General features: G+C 38.4%; 1 long non-coding RNA gene across 1 annotated transcript in view; it reads left to right on the top strand.

The window, feature by feature from the left end:
* LOC125972032 (uncharacterized) overlaps positions 1–15,673 on the top strand; it is a 28,907-nt gene extending 13,234 nt beyond the window's left edge. The window contains exons 2-4 of the long non-coding RNA XR_007482673.2: positions 11,205–11,288; positions 13,649–13,778; positions 15,474–15,673. This is a non-coding gene — a long non-coding RNA (uncharacterized lncRNA). The remainder of the gene's footprint in view (positions 1–11,204; positions 11,289–13,648; positions 13,779–15,473) is intronic.
* The last annotated feature ends 1,114 nt before the right edge of the window (positions 15,674–16,787 follow it).

Below are 16,787 nucleotides of genomic sequence, written 5' to 3'. Positions count from 1 at the left end.
TGTTTGCCAAACATAATGCTCCGCTATAATTGAACTTGTGTCACTCGGAGCGGAAGTGTTGCCTCTCCAACCCTCTAATTTGTTGTTTTAGTCGCCTTGATTCTCATTCTGTCAATAAATTGCATATTCAGAGAGAATGAAAGCAAGTGAGCGAGACGAGGGAGTGATTATTCAATATTAACATGCTGGTGCCGTCTGAGACACTCCCGTGGATGATTGTATTCATAAAGCAGATCACTGTGCGTATATGACTTTGAGTGTGGAGGCCGACTCAGTTGAGAATGAAGGAAAGCAAATCGATTGGGCGTCGCTACAACCCTCTGAAATTGTCTGGCTGCTGTTTGTGTGTTTGTTTGATTGTCCAATTTTCCATCCTCTCATTTTCTTTCGCGTTTCTTCTATACATCCAATGCGCCAGCTTACTCGGAGCACATGATCAATTCTCTCTGTTATTCCTCCTCCTCCTTTCTGGTTCTTGCACTCTGCCTTCCGCCTCGCTCCTCAAGCCTCTCGAGAATCAGTATTTTATGAAGAACTTGGAAGGTTTTTGCTCGGTGGATGGCCAAAATTGGTTGGCGAAAATAACTTGAAATTGCACTTTCTCTGGCCTCTGAAATAATAACTAACATACCGCCCGACTTCCTCTATAGTACTGTGATGTATGATTTGCTGCAAATTTATTGATCAGTGTTTTCTGTTTTGTTAAACTATCATCATGAATTATATTAATGTTTAGTAAAGTTTTGAGATTGAATCGTCGACTTTTGGCTTAGGCGAACAAGTTAAGGTAGAATTTTCTATTTCTAATACAGCGGACCCTCCATTTTTGCGATTAGTATGTTCCGGAAAGTCGAATCATATAAAATCGAAAGCAATATTTCCCATAGCAAGTAATATAAATCTAATTAATCCATTCCACATGCAAAATACAGTTTATTTATTTACATATACAAATGCAGTGAAATTAATATAAACGACTAATTAAGTGGACAAATGAAAAATTCACATTGACCTTTTCTGAAGAATGTTGAAGATGAATCCAGTAACAAGGGGATGGAGTGGAAACATTTTCGAGCTCTTTTAGAATTGTATAGATATTTATTTTTTTATTGCCTTCCTCATTAAATGGCTGGCACTCGCAACTTTCTCTCAAAGTGTCCAACAGACTGCAAGGCAAATTAACAGCTCAAGACGAGCTTGGTAACACTTAAACAAGTGTGAGCTAATCAGTGCCGATTCTTGTGAAAAGTCATGCCTTTTAAATAAAAACATGCTATTCACCAAGCTTTAGTTGGACTATGGTGTTTTATTTAGCGTTCACATTTCTTAATTTCCTCGTTTATTGTGTTGGATGTGCCACCACATGGCGCACTGGTTAGCACATCCACCTCATTTTTCAGAGGGTGCTGTTTCAATTCCACCTCCAGCCCTCCCTGTGTGGAGTTTGCATGTTCTCCCCGTGCCTGCGTAGGTTTTCTCCGGGCAATCCGGTTTCCTCCCACTTCCCAAAAACATGCATGGTAGGCTGATTGGGCACTCCAAATTGCCTGTAGGTGTGAGTGCGAGTGTGAACGGTTGTTCGTGTCTGTGTGCCCTGCGATTGGCTGCCCACCGGTTCAGGGTGTCTCCTGCCTACTGCCCGGTGACTGCTGCGATAGGCTCCAGCACGCCCATGACCTTGGTGGGGACAAGCGGTACAGAAAACGGATGGGTGGATGGATGCCACCACATAGCCCACGAAAGTGTGGTGAAACTGTGTTATTATATGCTTTTGTCTTTAAGGTCAGACTTTTGACAGAATGTGTTACATTGATGTGGTTTGAATGCTGTAGAGCAGAGAGGGTGGGTTGCATGGGTGGCTGCCTGGGACTAAAAACAAATTTTAAAGGGTGGAGGAAAATACAATAAATGAGAAATAAATAAAAGAGTTACAATAGGCTGTTACAATAATGCTACAACAGGCTGCTGCAACTGTGTCACATATTGTACATCTGGGGCGGTTTGGAATCGATATTTATCTCATAACATGGCAAAAATACGAAGTAAATAAAATAGTAATATCTCTGGCGAGTATGATGTAATTATTGGATGTGTGCAGATCGCTACAGACCTGTTTTTGTCGTCAAACTTGGCTTGCTCTGACCAAGCCACCATAGAACATAAAGCTGGCCAGCATGCTAAAATCGTATGTTGCATCCTGAGATGACGATAACCCATATGAATAATTTAATTGAGACGATGATTCTGAGAGATTATTGATACATACACACACACACACACACACGCCCATGCACACATGCACGCGCACAAACACATCGGCACACCATATATACACTATCTTGACATCCTCCTCTCGCCATAATCCCTTTCTCAGATAGTGACAGGGTCGTATTTGGCGCTAAAACATTATCCTTCTGCTCATTAACCTTGAACAGGGTTTCCATTCCACCCGGCTGATTCCTTCATCTGCCACCTCTGACTTCACCTCCGTCTCCTTCCCCTCTTGTCCCTATCCGCCCTATTTGTAGAGGCACTCACCCAGATGAGACAGGACCCCGTTAAAATGTCGGCTGATGCTTCACGGTGCCTCTCTTCAGCGTTGGGGGATCGACTTATCTGGACAATTTGTTCCGCAAAGTTGTCGCGACACTAATGAGATCATCCACAACTGTTTGGGTGGGGCGTTAAAGTTGACCGTGTAGAACTTCAGCTGGAAAAAAAGACTTTGACCGTATTTGACGCCTCAGCCATCTGTGACACTAACATCAATCATAATTTGATTTAATTTGTTTTTTTCCCCAATCTTACATTCCACTTTTTCATTCTCTGTGGAGCAACTGTTTTAATTTACTTTTAACATATGGTGCCTATATTAGTGTAGGATTAATGACAATCAAATAATAATACAATGGTGATATGTATATTTTCCTTGTGTTCATTCAATTACCAGACACCAGACTTCCATTCTCACAAATATTACATTTTAAGTTAAGAAGCAAAACCTCTCTTACGTAATTGGTCATTTTCAGTCAGGACTTCATTTCCTCCGTGAAACTGTAAGCAGAGACTCCATGAAAGTGACCTACAGCACAACATTGAACACTTGTCTCATGAACCACAGTGGGCAGTTGAAGCAATTTCATATTTGGCTAAAAAAAAAAATCTCAATTTGATGCAATTTATTCTGATTAAAAACAAATTAAATGTCAACTACACATGCTTAGCTTTGCATGTACGATGACATTCTTTCCTTTTTCAATCTCTGAAAACTCTAATAAATGTATTAATGATTCAGTAATGAATCAATGTCTGTCAGACGCAAGCTTATTGAAATTCTGAAGAATGCAGTATTGATACGATCACTCATACTTATTAGGGTGAACCAGTCGAGTGTGGCTAGGAATAACGGTTGCCACTGCTGGCACTATTCTACAAAATTTTCCACCAGCAGGATTTCTGTACAGCCTACAGGAGATGTAAGCACACGAAACAGTAATGTTTTATCTGCTGACCACAGAGGCTGAAGGAATTCATAAGTCAAGCTTAAGATTGTGGCAGGGAAATTGGAAATCAGTTTTACATTGACATGGCTCTGTAAGTTTTGAATACAAAAGCAGGAATACATTCCGAAAATGGATGGCTTATACTTTTTTCTATCTGCTTGTCATTTGTTTGGGTTTAACACAAATGAAAATGAATTGTTTTATTGTTCAGCAGAATGAAACAAACATGAAAATGGTCAAAACTAAAAAATGTTTGATTCCAGTGTACTGTATGTGTAAAATCAAAATAAAGTCCGAGTACAAAAGTGCTAATCACTGAAGGACACGTTATTTTTAAAATTTCAATTGCTCTTAAAAGGAAAATATGGCCAATTGTTTTTGGTTGTTGTGTTGGGATAACTGCATTGCAAATGGCAATACTGGTGTAATCTTTCCAAAGAGAGAAAAAAATCAAATTGAAATATTTGCCTTTAAACTAAGAATTGCAATGATGAATTGAGCAATGTACTTAATATACTAAAGCAGCAATGCGAAGTGCTGCACTGAATGAGAAAGTGGTAAATATTTTGTTTATTCATGAAGTGTTCACACTATTCATGACAAAATCCTATTATGTCACCTGCCAACCAACCTTTTTTCCTGGGTTGAGTACAAAGCATTAACAAATTTGGAGGCCACGTGTACCGTGCCAAGCTGCCTCTACTTTGATGATCTTTCTGCTAAGCATGATGTTATGGCTGCACACATTTATCATATGATTGACTAAGTGACCTAAGTTTTACTATGGACATATGAAAAGGCGTAAGTAGGTCTGCTTAGCTTTACAGTTCACTGGCTGGATGATCACTTCAACATGAAAAAAGCCTTCCTCTATGCATTAATGCTCTGTAAAAGCAGTGTCACAACTAAATTAAATCCATTGACGCACTTAATTATTGCAGGTGTCCTCTGATTGTGGAATATTTTGTTATACTTTGTGTTACCTAAGAAAATAAATATTGGTAATTTGTTTGGCTGTGTCACTTATGTTTATTGTTTATTTGATTATGAAAGTTCTGAAACATAAAATATATTCTTTGTCATTAGCATGCGTGCAAAATGTGTCTAAGTCAGCGCATCAGGGGATGTTTGCAGAACTGAATTAAGTAAATACCCCAAAAATAAGTGGTGTGCCTATAAATTCACTAGTTGAGAAGAAAATCAGTTAAGTTAAGATCCAAACTAGTTGGGCTGCTTTTAGCACATCACTGATGATTGACAGTCCTGATTTTCTGTGGAAAGAGTTCCACTTTTTCCATTTTGCCTACTTAAGTCACATCTTTTGGAAGAGACCCGAGTGATGGTTGCCAAGCAGCGCTGCTCATCTGCTGTAATGTGTTCGCTCACTCATGCACACAAATGACCGCTTTTTCAAATGACACGTTTGGATAATCAGAGACTCTTTCGCTTGAGCAAAATGCATTTTTAATTTCACGATGAAAATTTTCTTCCTCATTCATACTGTTGGAAAATAACTTTTCGAAATGACATTCCAGACAGTCATTATGCTGTTTGAGTAATTTTTTGTAGTTTACCTATTGTACGTTAAAAACATAAAAACATCATTACGTTTTCAGAATTATTTCCTCGTCTACCGCCCATGGTGAATAGTCAAAGTATGGAAAAAAAGAAAATCCAATCTATTAGTTACAGACATAAAGCAGCAGTTTCGTCGCGTTTGGTCTCTGTAAGTTTGGAGCAGAGTAGAACTGAAGGAGCATAAACTTTTCAAAGAACTTCCATCTTTATTATAACATCTATTCTCTATCCACTGCTGCTCAGAGAATTAGCCAGTCAGCAGAAAGCAAAGCGAAGGATTGCTTTGTGGCATTGCTCTCTGTGATATGGAAAAAGGAGGGGTTTGGGGGCATTTCCTCTGATAGCTTGCTGTTCTTTCATTCTGGTGACAGATAGCAGCAAGACACGGTACAAATGCCTCTCTTATCTAGAAAATACTATAAAAGGCCCAGTATCGTCATACTGTACATAGCTTAGAAAACAGATATACAGTACTTCTTCTGCTAAGTATGTTTATACATGCATGTATAACAGTAGTTTGTAGATATATTATAATATAACATTCCTAACTGTGAGTGGAAGTACATTTTATATCCACATCTCCTAAAAAAATGATAGAGATATTGTTCTTTGTTCCCTACTCTTGGATTGGTCTGTAACATGTTACAAAATTGGCTAAAATATTGATCATTGGTCTCCAAAGTAAAAGCAGACATTTGTAAATGTCTTATTTTGATTAATCACAGTGATAACCTGTCTGCTTTCATAGAGGATTAAAAAAATCAGACAATATTTACTGTTGAGAGGCTAAAGCTTTGAATATTTAGATAAGTTCTAGGTTGCTTAACCATTAATTGATTATCCAAACTAATTAGAGATTAATTTGATTATAAATTGATCGATTAAATGTAGCACTTCTGCATTCAGCTAAAGTTGGTTTGATTGAATCTATGTCCATGTATTACTCACAACAGATGACATCAAGTTTAAAATCCATGTTTTGCAGAAAAGCTCTGCAATAACAATAAACAACAATCTCATATTAAATGAGCATTAATATCGTAATATGATGTTGTACCTCGGCACACACGCTTAAATCGACAGGAGAATATGAGCAAGGCCAGATTTGACTTGAAACACATTTTAAGGTTGTTCAACCCAAAAAGTCACGCAGGTCAGATGGAACACCATATTATAGTCTCAGGTGTCCTAATCATGTCCGATGCATTCCGAGACGCAAGTCACAAGACGACAACCTATATTAGTCAAACAGAACAATCGACGTCAGACAATGAAAACCTTCTACAGCCACCAGACAGGCGGATGCAATAATGAGAGAGCAGAGATCACACTTGTTTTGTTCTTGAGGCTTTTCTGCTTTTTAGGATGAGTATTTGTCTGTATAGTCTTCCAATCCACTTAGAGGTGGGAAACAAATGCCAGCAATATATTTAATACCCCTCGAGATCCTGCAGCCGCTGGCCGGAGGCGCCTAATCGTTCATGGGGACTTACGGGTTGCCGTGAAAATAAATAAATAATTCAATATCAAAGGGGAGTGGAACATTATGCTTTAGTGGGCAATAAAACATGTGGCGTGTCAGATGTGGCGACTGCTCCGGAAAAAGAAGAGGAATACTCACAATGCTATGTGATCACTGGGGAGGAGCAGAGAGCACCAACCAACAGGGGAAAATTAAATAATTTTCATGCAAACCGACATCCCATCTTGTCACAAAAAAGCCACTGAGACGATTATTTTGTGGCTGTACCTCAGCCTATCAGAGTCCATGTTTTGTTTAGTGGCTTCCAAAGGACAGGTGCACTTTGGCGGCCATAAAACAAGTCATATTTGACGAATGATGTGACTGCTGAGTCGTTGCATCACCACAATCGTGCAGTTTCCATCAAGGTTATTATGAAGCATGTGTAAATGACATTGCAAACAGAAACACAAGAATGCAAATGACAGTTAAATATGACAATGTTAAAAAAAATGAATCAAGAAATTGTGTACCGTATTTTCCGCACTATAAGGCACACCTAAAAACCTCCAATTTTCTCAAAAGCCGACAGTCCGCCTTATAATCCAGTGCGCCTTGTATATGGACCAATATGGATTTGTGGATGAGGACTAATTTATTAAAGTAAGCTTTACGTGTTTATTTTGTGTGTTGTGTGATATTAACGTTTGAGCAACGTTGAGTTATTGATATATTGTTATTGTTTTCACTATTTCGAGTGTTACTATATTGTGATTGCATTAACGTTTGAGCAACGTTGAGTTATTTATTCTATGCGCCTTATAATCCGGTGCGCCTTATATATGGACAAAGTATTAAAATGGGCCATTCATTGAAGGTGCGCCTTATAATCCGATGCGCCTTATAGTACGGAAAATATGGTAATCGCCTGTTTTAGTCAGTGCTTTTATCAATTTCTGTGTGAGTTGACAGAGTACATTTAGCAGTATATCTTATAAAGAATGCTATAGATGGTGACACGATTAAAGAAAAAAACGAATAAGGCGCTCCAATGAGATCCAAAGGCGTTGCAATGTACTTGGCATATTCTGTGATGTAAGCTCCTTTCATGCTGGAAAGGGTAAAATGCAAAGACATCCGATAATAATAGCACCCCACAGCTTGAATGGTCAAAATATATCAGGGCAGATTGACCTCACAAGAGATTGAACATTTTCTTGATGAAGGACGGGAAGCACCAGCCAAGGTAAATGTTAATCTTGCCTGGGGCCGGTTAGACTACAAGAAGGACAAAATTATTTTGGAGGGCTTAGGCTGATTCTAAAATGACCTTAAACACAATTTTGTAGGATGGTGATGTACTTCTGTTTATTTTGGCAGGGATGCCCTTAGCTGGTAAAATGCGCCATTTTGACCTTTAGATATTTTTCACCAAGAACTATACAATTCCACTGGTCAACTGAGACATGGGCCCATAAGTGGAAAAACAGATTGATAAACTAGGAACAACTAAAATGATAAAAATAAAACAGAAAAAGTGTTTGTCCTCCGACAGAGGAGTATAACCTAGAGATTGATATTAAATACCCAAAACCTTGGATCCACATTAAAAACGAATACACAGTGTGCATATTTCAATATTATTAAAATTATTTTATTATTAATGTCTGAGAAGATGGCAGGAGGTTGTGCTTAAGTCTAAACCTTCTGTTTCTCTAAGGCAGTTAAATTAGAACTGGAGCCTTAGTTCTGTGCTCTGCATGTTTTCAATGTCCAGATGAGGACCCCCCATTGAGCAAGTGAACTGTTTTTAACACTAATCCTCAACCAACTGCTGAGAGGTGAAATAAAAAATAAAAAAAACTCAGTGGAAACTGAGAAATAGGTACGCTCCGTGAATCATTCGCAAAGACTGTCTCCTCCAACTTCCATTTTAATGAAACATTTTTAGTGAGGAAATGTTTTTGAGAGTCTGCAAATGTCATTTAAACCAATCAACATTTTCATCATGAGAGGAAACTGAGGCATCTTCTTGAAAGCAGAAGCCATTGGCCTAAAAAGTAGTTGCCTACTTTTCTCTATGTATATGTTAAGCTCATCTACCATGAAGAAATTAAAACAAGACATTGCAACTTTTATCAAGTTTTAGTTGTGACTAAACAACTACACAAAATCCACAATTTCTTTTGCTCCAACCACATGTGCAGTTTGCTTTCTATTTCCTTTTCTGCAGACTGTGCTGCATCATTGCGTTATGTCACATTTACTTTTGTCATTTTGGTGAAGTTGTTCCTTTCTATGAGTTGAGTTCCATTGAAGAAAAGAAACAGATGCTTGTGCTGTCCTCCAGGACTCCTCATTTAACTTAATAAAGATGCCATCTGACAGCTCCTGCTGTCAAACTACAGTTGTACACAGTCTGTTAACTCTGGGCCCCAAGTGTCGTCCTTGGCTACTTGCAGAAAGGCTTCAGTCTCTTGAGAAAGATGACCGAGGCACAGTGGGGAAAGCGTGGCTGTTTACGTTGAAAGCCTTTTAGCTTTTCTTTACAATAACAAGAAAGCATTCCAACCAGGGCATACCTTTGCACATACTGCCGTACATCCCTTTCCTTATAGACCAATGCAGCAGGTGTGCTAGAGACGTAGGTGAAGGTTGCTGCTGTGAACAGCAGGGAACAAATAAAGTGGCACTTTTGAGAGCATGCATCTGGAGCCGTTACACCTACAACACCTTGAAGAATACTCTGGGGTTGCACGCTAATGAGGTGATAAAGTAAAGGGATGGAAGTGGGTTTCAGGGCAGATGAAAAATCACCAGGGTTTCCGTGTGTTAGTTTCTTTTAAATCCATGTCAAAGACAAGGTTGCACCCCAGGGTAGCGCTCACTGAAAAAATAAATAAATTAGGTTTGGCAGAAGACTCATCAATTTCCGTATTTGTCCATCTTTCATCCAGAGGTCCTTTTACAATGTGTGTGACACCATTTGTGTAGCCCATTTGGTTCCTTAAGTACCCCTAAATTGAATCAAAGCATGCCCCGCCTCAAATTAGGGAGATCTTTCGAACTTATTTGACTATGTGTCTTTTGTTAACAAGCTAGAAAGCTAATAAAACTAAACAGTACAGTACTTGGTTAAATCATATTTTAACAGTACAATACAATACCAAAATCTGAATGTTTCGCACAGAGGCCTAGGATTGACAACGTTTGAAAGATTGAATGTTTTCCAGAAATGTAAAGTAATCAACTAAAGACTAACTTGTAGTTGTATAAGCTCTTCCCTCCTTCTCTTCACCTCATTTTATGCTCCATGGCTTAGCAGCAGCAGTTGAGGTCTTTATCGCTTTAGATTTTTCAATTAATCAAGTGCGCTTCATGGCTCATTGGCCAGCTGCACAACATTTGTCTGAGCTGAAGGGAAGTAAGACAACCCAAAAGCAACACACGATAAGATATAATCAGCGGAGAAGCACCGTCGTGATCAGTGTTGTGCTACAATGGCTCAATTATGATCGCAGCAAAGACTTCACAAACAATGACATGATATTATTGAGTGTGATTGTATACACAAGTGTCTGCCAACTTCAGTCATGATTTTGTTACCATGAAATAATGCATTATTTGCTTGACCCGCATTATCTTCAACCACAAGAACAGGAGCAGTGAATGAGCACCGGCAAAACAATCAAATCACATCTATGGCAAATTGGAACTTACAAAGCAAAATGCCTCAAAATGTTGCACAGTTTGGAGTACAACCCAAACGGAAACAATTAATTAGAGTGACTTCATTGTTCCACATTGTTCCTGATCGACCATTTGTATCGATGCTTTCTGAAGTAGGGCTTCAGTGCAGCCTAAAAAGGCATTTAGAGAGTAACTGGACAAATTGATTGATAGAAATGGAGTCAGTAAAATATGTACAATATAGAAGCGTCGTGCAGTACCTGCTTCTTTTTCAAAAAAGTTGCTGCAAGAATGAGACTTAAATTACTGTCATTTATGTCAGCCATTACTATATCAGCACCGCTGATTACCGTATTTTTCGGACTATAAGGCGCAACTGAAAACCTAAACTTTTCTCAGAAGCCGACAGTGCGCCTTATAGTCCGGTGCGCCTTATATATGGACCAAATTCCTAAATGTAAACTGGTCCAAAATATTGTGTCATGGAATCGATCATAAGTGGCCCACTGAAGACTTGAATCATGAATCAAAAAGACTATGGATCATTATTTTGTGATTATAAAGTAATTTGTTGCGTCTGAAGTTGAAATAAAAAAGATAAAATGGAGAATGATTTGATTTGGATTAAAAATCTGACATGCGCCTTATAGTCCGGTGCGCCTTATATAAGGACAACATTTTAAAATGGGCCATTCATTGAAGGTGCCCCTTATAGTCCGGTGCGCCTTATAGTCCGGAAAATACGGTAGTTTTGATGTCACTCGAAGTGTATACTGTAGAAAGCCTATCTGGGCAAACTACAATGTAACTGAAGATCAGGGGCCTGTTATCCATTGGGAATTCCCTTCAGGTTGATACATTACAGCCCGAAACGGTTGTGCATTAAGGCTGGTAAGCCATCAACAACCTCATGACCCCCAACCAGATATTCTCCAACGTCCTTCCATTCTCTAACTGCTTATCCTTTTCAGGATTGTGGGGATTTGCAGCCTATCCAAGCTGACTTCGGGTGAAAGGCATACTACAATCTGGACAAGCAGCCGATCAATCACAGGGTGAATAAACCCCGACACTACCAGTGATCCATAGCACCAACAGTTGGTTGCAATGTTTCCCTTAACCCTCCAGTTCTAATGCGGTCGTCCTTACAGATCAGCGACTGCCACCATAATATTGCTTAGATATATTTTCATGTGAATAACATATCAAGTAGGGCACAATATGCATATTGAATCCACATTATTAAATGCATAAATCAAAGTGCAGGCTTCTTCAAGGGGCCTTCTGGGGATCTGATTCATGTTAAGTTAAAACACTTTAAATGACATTGTGATTGTATCAACTGCATCATGTCAGAATTCATTCATTCGTTAATTCCTTCATTCATACTGTTTTTTCCACTCGGGTCGGAGCCTATCCCAGCAGACTTTGGGCAGGAGGCGGGATACACCCTGAACTGGTTGCCAGCCAATCACAGGGCACATATAGACAAACAACCGTTCTTACATACGATTTGGAATGAGCAATCGACCTACCATGCATGTTTTTGGAATGTAGGAGGAAACCAAAGTACCGAAAGAAAACCCATGTAGGCACGGGGAGAACATGCGAACTCCACACAGGGAGCTGGAATTGAACCCTACACTGCTGAACTCCTGTGCCGCTCAGTTGGATTTTGTATTAGAAAAAACAAAACCAAAACAACTTAGTCTCAATTAGGTCTTAACACAAGAACCCAACAGCTCTAATTTGAATCAATGTATTCTCCTCTGAGAGAATTGCTCAAAGTAAGGGAAATACTGCTCAGTCAAGCGGAAGGAAATACTTCTTGCTACCTTTTCCGTGGAGACCAAGCTTAATCCACTAGTTGCCCAGAGAACGAGATGGGGAACGACACCATCTGTGTATGTTATCAGAAACCTTTCAAGTGCAACACACAGCACATTGCACACAACACATTCAAGTGACTCAGCAAGTGTGTGACACCAGTGTCTGCATACTTGACAGACACTCTCACAAGATGATACTCATGACTTTTTATCCTTTGCTAGAACTTTGCAAATGCATGCCATCTCTGTGGCAAGGAGAACTTTTCACTAAGTGCCAGAACGTCATCCCTCCAGGAATGGAGGTGAACAATAAAGAGTGAAAGAATTGCTGTGTGTGAGCCAATGGAGCGCAGACTAAGAATAGTTACTACCAACCTTCACCGCAACCTTCAGGAAAGAATGAGCTAAAGAGAAAATAGCTCATTTGATCAGATTAGGTTTTAGAAACTGCCCATAAAACTGAGAATATGAATGAAATATTGCAAAGTGTGTGGTACTGACACCAGGTCACACAGGGTATTTTACAAAACGTAGCAGAAATGTGTAAAATTAAAACTGACAAGTGAAGAAATCAAAGTCTCATGACGCACAGTGTTTTACAAAAACTTTTTGAAAAACTTCAGGAATATATTTACTAATGGTACTACTTGTTAATATATTAAATTTAACATTTTAAATAGAACATCTAAAATAAAAATCCCAGACTGGGATTAGGGCGGTATTTTTTTGTGACAATGCCCACATTTTATCAGAATAATCTTTCCTAATTTTATAAATATCAAATGTCTTGAAATATTCTTGGGGGGGAAAAACACAGATGGTACCAGGTAACTGAGACAGAGGTGATAATGAAACTTAAGAATTTTGAATTAGTAGTTTGCAGGAGGCATTTAAGCCTGTCATAGTTTTGTGGTGATGTTTGTGGCTAAAGGTGGAGAATTCAAATGTGAGCAAACAATCTCAAATGTTTCAATTCTCTTTTCACCTAAATGAACAAAATGTCACAAACCATCTCAAATTCTCTCAAAAAGCTGCTGTTAGTCTTTTGACTCACAATTATAGATGCAGCCACATCACTCTTGTTGCAATGGCTCCGTGTTAATATTTGGATTCAGTAAAAAAAAAAAAAAAAAAAAAAAAATCAGCACTTAAAGTGTCCTCAGTGGTCAGGCTCTGCAAACTAGGTGGATCAGCCTTCATTTCATTGTCATGTTAGGTCACTTTGGTCTGCTGACTGCCTTTTACTTAATGCTCCTCACACAAGATTCAAAACTGAAGGTGAAAGAGTTTTGCAGTCAATTGTGCACAAATTGTGGAATGCATTTCTTTTTGAACAACAGGTTGCTCCCTCTTTGGTGTACATTTGAAAAAAATAGTTAAACAACATTTGTTTAAGCATGCATTCCTGTAAAACTTCATTGTTTTGATTTAAAACAGCAATGATTTGGCGGTCTAATTTAAAACCACTGTCCAACTTAAAACCCAAGTTCGAGACTGTTGCCCTAAAATAAGACTCCAGGGTGGGATGTATACGGGCCACTGGGATCAAAAACCATAATTTCTGTTTTCTCTTCTTTGAAATTTAGGAAATTCAATGACATCCAGGCTATAATTTGATCTTGGTGGTCTTAAGGAGGATACATCCTTTTTGCTCAGCGGGACATAGGACTGTCATCTGCATAGCTGTGAAAGAAAATGCGATATTTTCGTAGGATGGTAAGTAAATATTATTTTTAAATGATCTTGCTTGTTAAAGGTATTTCCTTGTTTTTCACAAGTCATTATATCCTAATATGCAGACTACTACTGACATATATACATTATAATTTATAATCATTAATGGTAGGATTTTTTCACATCTGTTTTCAAACGGTAAGTGTTGCCCTCAGACTAGCTTAAAGTATTTTTTCATGTACTGTATTTCAACTGTGACATGATGTTGCATGGTTTATTGTTTATGCAGTAGGAAAGTCAGTAGTCTGATGGACAATGGTGATGTTTCAATGGAGACCGTCCATGCTCAGGCTGCTGACTTGTGAAAAAAAGAACCAAGGGCATTGTACATTAGCTTTTGCAGAGTTCTGCATTGAGTAACTATGTAGTTTCCCTCCCCTGTAACAATTATTTCTTTGATTACCTAAATAGTCATAACTAAAAAAAATACACATGATAATAATAAAAAAAATAATAATAAAATAAAATTTCAAGTAACGCTCAGCATTTATTAAAGAATGAATGTTGTTGTTTTTGCTGGGTAAAAAAAAAAACTGACAGAAACACCAATGGGAAATATGGACTATCTTGTTTCTATGTCCGTGATAGGGAATCTAATTTTGCAGCTGGCTCCCTTTGGAGTTTGCAAGGTTAATTTCTACTTAATTCAATGTATAAAGTTGAGCTAATAGCCAATTAACTAACGTCTATGGTGTTCTGAACTCATTTAATTAAAGTGAAAAGGTCCATGCATTGCTCAGGTAATATTTCATCTTTTGTGAAACAAGGACACATGCTGTTTGAGTTTTAGACATTTCCATCATTTTAGTAAAAGACAATTGTGCACTTCAGGACAAGTGTTGGAAACACATTTCAATTTATCTAAAGGTAAAGGGGAGAAAAAGTATATTAACACAGTTCTACATTTTCACATTTTTCCTTCTCAGACATAATATGAGGCAACAACAACCTCAACTTGGAAGGGCAAAAAGCATGGTGGTGCAATAGAATTGCAAAGTACTTGAACAATTAACACTCACAAAAAAGTTTTGGGGTGAAATTTGAAGATAATCCTAGAACCTTTATGGTGAACCTTAGTGTATGAAACTTAATTTAAAGGTTTGAATCCACATGTCCAATAGTTTAATGCTTCGTCAATTCAAAAAAGTACAGTGATCCTCTGTTTATCGCGGGAGATGCGTTTCAGAACCACCCGCAATAAACGAAGATCTGCGAAGTAGAAATGCTATATGTATTATTTGGAAATTTAAACACCATTGTATTGAAATTTCCAACAGTAGTGTTTCTCACCCCGCACTTGCCCACAGTGAAGCACTATTGCTTCGAGGCATGCCCTGCGCTATCAGCGTGTATTTAAACGCCATTCTCCCGTCACTTATAGACCGCAAGAGGTGAAGTGTGAAGTGGCGACGGATCACTGTATAACAGCTTAATCCATGAACTCGATCCGATCCAATCCAATCCAGTACGTCACGGCACAGTACGGGACACTACAGTACAGTATAGGACATGGACAATATATGGACAAGGACAATATATGTATTGAAAATTGTTGTTTAAACAGTCCTCGTCATGCTTGTCACGTTTTGACATCATGAGACCAAGGCAAGACCTAACAATTGATCAACAAACTACCTCACTGCTAGGCTATAATCACAATTATTGTGTCATCAACAGGTTGCAATGATGATAGAGAGACTGGGAGAATCAAAAAACAACACCATTTGTGAATTTTGACGCTCAGCTCTTTGTTCAAAAAGAGCAAGTTGTGTAAAAACAATGAACATTGAACTTCATCCAACTTCAATGTGAATGACCGTATGTACATTATATGATACAAGTCCCAATAAGGCAAATGGGACCCGAAATTCAATAAATCACAGAATTTAACTACTTTGCAACACACTATACAGAGTCATTTTATTTGCACCGGAAAATCATGAACTGCATGTATGTCCAAATTGCGAATTGCTGTAAAGTATTGTCAGCTCTCGAAAACCTATTCAGACAAAGTCTCTGCCTTAATGGAGTCTTGCTTTCAGAATTAAGAGGATGATTCATGTTTATTTGATGAAAGGTCAGTGTCAACTCCCTAAATCTACATTTGATTGTGTTGCACAGGTATGCCATATTTATATTCAAGCCTTTGGTAAGTTTTGCAATTTCAAAGGGCTCTTTGCAACTAATGCTGTGATGTCATGCCCGTTGCTGTTGATACGGTTTACCCTATTGCGGTTCAGCTCAAAATGAAAGCCGTGTATTTAAAGTCTTGAATAAATTGGAGAGTATGAGCCTTTTAATGGAAACATTGTCATGTGTTTTAAGCGACAATGGATTTCCATTTGCCATGTTGAACGTACTCGTGATTGAGTGCTCTGTCCTAGAACATCACAGTGCTTGAAGTGCTTGAAAACATTGAATTAAAAAGAGAAAAAGCTTCTGAGGAAAACCTTCAGGGACTGATTTTTTTTTTTTTTTTACAGATGTTTTTCCTTTACAGATCTTTATGAAATTTACATTGACGGGTTTTCATGTTTAACAGTGTGGCTCTACAGAATTGTTTGCAAAGAATCTGGTGGTTCTCATGGTCTTTCTTGGGTTTGAAGATTTATAGTTTATATCCTTCCTTGTCCTTGAGTGAGTTACATGGGGATTAGTTTGTTTACCTGTGGTGGAGGCATTACGCCGTAGGTGGAGGCATTAAAAGATTTATCCAGCCAGATTGTGTTGCAACTTTGTAGTTGATTAGAAGACGCCCTATGAAGAGGCACTATTTGATTTTTCACCTAGATTTCGAAGCTACAACCCTGTGGTTGAAGCAGTGAGGCACAAATCTGAAAAGGAGACTGGTTAGGCAAAGCAGGATGTGTGTGGAGCAGACCAATATAAGATGGATTTTCTCGATGTCTACCAGACAAAAGATTTTGGAGCTAAGTGTGCAACACAGTACATTGCGCACAACACATTCAAGTGACTCAACAAGTGTGTGAC

Source organism: Syngnathus scovelli, chromosome 10, assembly GCF_024217435.2.
Source record: "Syngnathus scovelli strain Florida chromosome 10, RoL_Ssco_1.2, whole genome shotgun sequence".
Classification (NCBI taxonomy): Eukaryota; Metazoa; Chordata; class Actinopteri; order Syngnathiformes; family Syngnathidae; genus Syngnathus; species Syngnathus scovelli.
The sequence above is the reverse complement of the archived record's forward strand: the minus strand, read 5'-3'. Positions and strand labels throughout refer to the sequence as shown.